The sequence below is a fragment of the Corythoichthys intestinalis genome, chromosome 8 (assembly GCF_030265065.1).
Source record: "Corythoichthys intestinalis isolate RoL2023-P3 chromosome 8, ASM3026506v1, whole genome shotgun sequence".
Lineage (NCBI taxonomy): Eukaryota > Metazoa > Chordata > Actinopteri > Syngnathiformes > Syngnathidae > Corythoichthys > Corythoichthys intestinalis.
The window spans coordinates 32,537,345-32,542,264 of record NC_080402.1 but is presented as its reverse complement, the minus strand read 5'-3'; positions in this window follow the sequence as shown (position 1 = coordinate 32,542,264).

Here is a 4,920-nt window from a genome sequence, read left to right as displayed (position 1 = left end):
ATAGAACCAACAAATATTTGTACTTTTCTTTGTAAATTTAACCAATAAAATGTATGACCTTCAACATAAGGTGTATTTGGTTTAATTAAGATCCATCAAGTAGTTTCCCAGATATGGGCATTTAGAAAGGGGTCAACCATTTTGGAACACCTTGTATAAAGTATGATGAATTCAAAGTTATTTTACGAGTTACAAAAAAAGAACACATTTTAATCAAGGGTTACACACTAGTGACGGAATCCTTAAAGAACACGATACACAATATGCCGGTACACCAATTAAATTGACACACAAATTAGCCCGATCGATAGTTCCTGGAAGAGAAATTTGATTAACAAATGCATTTAATTCCCCCCCCCCCACTTGTTTTTTATTCCCTTTTACAAAACCAATCACACTTACACCCAGTGTATTGAAATCACAAACAACAAACCATGGCAAGATACATCAACAAATCAGAAAGAAAAACATGCATATATAAGTTAAATCAATAAATAAATAAATAAATAAAAATAACACTAGTCTACAGCATCGTGGCCCAGCCTTTAATCTCTTTAATCCAGTCCACGTCAAAGTTCTTGTTTATCGTTTGAAATTGGTGTCCTTTTATTTTCTAGAGTCTCTCCATTTCTTCCATTTCTCTTCAAATTGACTTTCTTGTAGTCTTAATCTAAACGCAATTCTTTCCATTTAACATAGCTCTTCCACCGTGCACATCCACTGCTCCTCAGTTGGCTGATCCACTTTACACCACAGTCTCGTGATTGCTTTTTTACTTGCCGTCAGCAACACCTTAACAAGGTACTCATCCTCCTTTTGAATCATTTCCCGAGTTAAGTTCCCCAAATAAAGCACCTTGAATGTTTTCTGAATAGCATATCCTATTATTTCCCGCAAATCCTTCCAAATTATATTCCAATATTCTTTTATATTCTGGCAAAACCAGAATATATGCAAGTGTCCCACGTCCTTATAGCCACATGCTCTCCAGCATGGTTGTTGAGTGAATATCATTTCTTTCTTTTGCAGAGGACTTACAAAAAACCGTACGATATTTTTCCAATTAAATTCTTTTCTAACCTTGGAGCTAGTGGATGGGCTCTGTGTCTCACACATCTTTGACCATTCTCCCTCGGTTATTTGTGCTTTGAGTTCTTTCTCCCATTTTTCTTTAATGTACAGAGAGATGTGTGCATCTGACATGACATGAGTGCTTTATAGAGTTCAGAAATAACTGCATTTTTTCCCATCATAAACTTTCTTGAATACCTTGACCTCTTTGTCATTGTAGTCTTTCAATTGTATACATCTATAATTGTCCTCCTCCTCCAATCCAAATCTCTGCTTCAATCTTTCAAAACTCTGCAGCTTGCCTCCTTCCACCACTTTAGTTATTGCCGTTATGCCTCTTTTTGCCCACCTCCTAAACCCTTTATCATTTAATCCTGGTTTAAAAGTTTCATCAAATGCAAACCAACTCAGAATTTTTGTTTCCCTTTCCAGATTGTGCCTTTCCACCAGTTTTCCATATATCCATTGTATTCTCAGTTATCTCCCCCAGTTGGTTATGCAGTATTTTAATCAAATGCATTTAATTTAAAAGATAGATACCTTCAGAAATTAAAGGAATTGTAATCTATTTGATCAAAAGCATCGCAACAGAAATAAGTTTTTACTTCTTAAACCAGATTAATTTTTCACTGATTGATAGACAAGGAAAAGCATCAATGTAACCAATAGGCAATTGTCAAAAGTAAGGCATAAAAAGGCATTTTTAAATACCAGTTAAGTTAAATTGTTTAAAATCATTAATAAGTAGGTAAGGCAGTGGCAGTCAGATACATTGTAATTCTTTTCAGGTCATTCATTATCAGACAGAAGCAGTACGGCACAACGTTACGCTAAAAAAATAAGTTGAAAATATAAAAATGGCTTACCTCTTTGTCCTCTGAAAGACCATGCCAACCCAACATAATGTTTACTGCATATGAAATGTGAATGGATTCACCAAGCTGGTGTTAAAAGTCCGCGCAAGTTGATTCGGTCTTCACATTTTTTCCTCCCGAGTTTTTGGTTTCTGGAAACGTATGAAGAAAACATCCTTCATGTGTCATAATGTCCAGAGTCGTTCCAAAAGTTCCAAAAAAGCAATGCGTGATCGGCATGTTCGTTTTTGAAAGATTACCGGAGAAAAGTAGCACAAATTACGTTGGGTCTATGCGAGGGCGGGTCTATAATGTCCCACTTCGGCTTTACTTCCGCTTTACGATGCGACGCCACGGTCTAAAAATAGCCTGCGTGCGGTACGCCATTATTGATGGTGCCTGTTAAAGTATACACATTATTTTCTCCATTATCAGAGGTCTAAGTAATTTTCTCTTTACAGGTTTAAATTCTTTGAGCAAACATCTTTCACACAGAGGCCATTCATAATAGGTGTTCTCCATCCATCCATCCATCCATCCATCCATCCATCCATCCATCCATCCATCCATCCATCCATCCATCCATCCATCCATCCATCCATCCATCCATCCATCCATTATCTTCCGCTTAGTCCGGGGTCGGGTCGCGGGGGCAAAGGGGGTGTGAGACATCAATAGAACCGTTATGTGCCAAGATAACAAATATTGATAAAGTTAACAAAAAAATCAATCACATTAATGAGCAATTATCGAAAATAGATCGAAAATGACGAACATTCCCGAAAGTGTTCCGGAAACAGCCGAATGGGGCGGGGACTTCACGACAAGTGATTGACAGTCGAGGCGGAGCCAGGTGCCATTGTTTTTCAACGAAGAGAGAGTAGCGTTGGGGTTTGTTTGACGAAAACATCACAAAAATGGTTCAAAACTGCTGTGCTATGTGGTGTAAAAATAGTTATTTATCGGAATATAGTATCCATGAGTTCCCGAAAGCGAAAAAAAAAAGCTGGACTACGCAGACAATGGGTAAAGTTCGTCCGTGCAAAGAGGGCTAATTTTCTAGACACAGCCTCCGGCACGCTTTTCTGTGGTGCGCATTTTCCACCTGAAAGCTTCTCGAACTATGGACAAGTGAAATCGGATTTTGCTAAAAGATTGCTGCTCAAAGGAGATGCGGTGCCGACCATATACGCGCAGCCACCTAAATGTCCCGAGATATCAAGAAAGAGGACGATGAGTGGCAAAGGAGGCAAAGGCTAAGCAAAGGAGGGGAGCAGCCAAGCTCGAAATGGCCAGCGTGAGTACTCTTTTATAATAAAAAAATGTCACGCATTGGATACAGGACTGGACACATGTATAAATTATCGTTCGTAAAATATATAGAACAAATCCTCTGATCCCATTCATATTTGGTTCTTTTGGCAGAGCGAAAAGCTATGATAGCGCAATAAATGATAATTATTCTATTCATTCCTTTATTTTGCATTCACGGTGTATCAGCTTCACAAAAAGAAATGCAAAACAAATCATTGGTGTTTCCCACACGATCCGCTGCCGATGTTTCATCAGTGCCATTGCTCCCCTCAATGACCGTTTCATTACGCTGCATTGGCGGTCGTTTGGGCTCAAATTGGTTCCCTAAAACACCGATTAAAGCTTCGTAACTCTCCTCGTCACCACTAGATGAACATTCGTTACGTCCTTCTATGTCGGATTCGTCGCTGAAACTAGAAACGAAATTGTCTGCCATCATTGCCGCCATTCAGTATTAAAGCACTGAGCCTTTTTCTTGTTGAAGAAACACCCCTCACTGCCAATTCTGATTTCTCTTTTATTGACAACGAGGGGTGTTTCTTCATGAGGGAACCTGGAATATGTGCAGGACGAACACAATGCATCAGCATAAACAGCTCAAAACACCCGTAATTCTCTCCTCACTAGAAGGAATTATATTGATGCAGACAGGCGCCGCCCCCCCCTAGTGGCCGGTGGCACTCTCTTCACTTGTCGTGACGTCACGCACACGATCTGCCAGATCTCGAGCGCCGGTCATTTTAGCTTGACAATCGAGCCAAATTCCTCTCATTTTCTTGTGTGTAATTACACGAAGTGGCATGATATGAATACAAAAGGCATGCGTTTATGGATAAATAATGGAATATTAACATTTTCCCAGGGCACTACATACCCTTTAAAGAGATGGGTTGAGTGTCGAGGGCTGAAAAAGACGGGGAAAAAGAGCAGACCAATTTCCTGTTTCAACAAGCTGTCCTTTATCATCATATGCCCTGTCTTTCTTATATATTATATCCTCTGGTTGTCTTACATCTCTGACCACTCTTGGGGGTAATTTAATTGCAAGTTTTGTGTAGCGATCACAAATGCTACTCGGTGACAGCCAACGAACACTTTAATTTTTTTTTCGTTAATTACAAATCTTAATGCTATTAATTTATTTACATTTTTCTTCAAATTTCTTCACTTCACATTCTTTCACAAACAGAAATGACATGGATTGTATGCAAGGGCGAGTGTATAATGTCCGACTTCTGCGTTACGATGGCAACGCACGGTCTAAAAATAGCTTTCATGCGGTACGCTATTAAAACATTTTTTCAAACTTTGAATTTGCAAAAACCCGACGGTTTAACGCTGTGTGTGGGGTACCTGTAATTCTGACACCAGGTACCTTGAAAGATTGGGAGGAGTCATTTTATTTGTGCCTTTTTCAAAGCCTAGAAGAAAGCTCGCCAAATGCATGCAATGGATAAGGCTCTGTCATCGACCACATTAACAATTGAATGTCAAGACAGTCACCAAGGACACTTTTGCTTCCTCAAAGGTAAGTTCATGATCAATTTGTAAAAAAAATAAAAAAAATTGGTAGGCATTCTTTTTATGGTGCGAGTGACATTTCGACTCGATTATAATAGTGGTCGCTTCTCTGTAAAGTTTAATACCATTGACATACCGCTCGGCTGCATGTTACAACCCT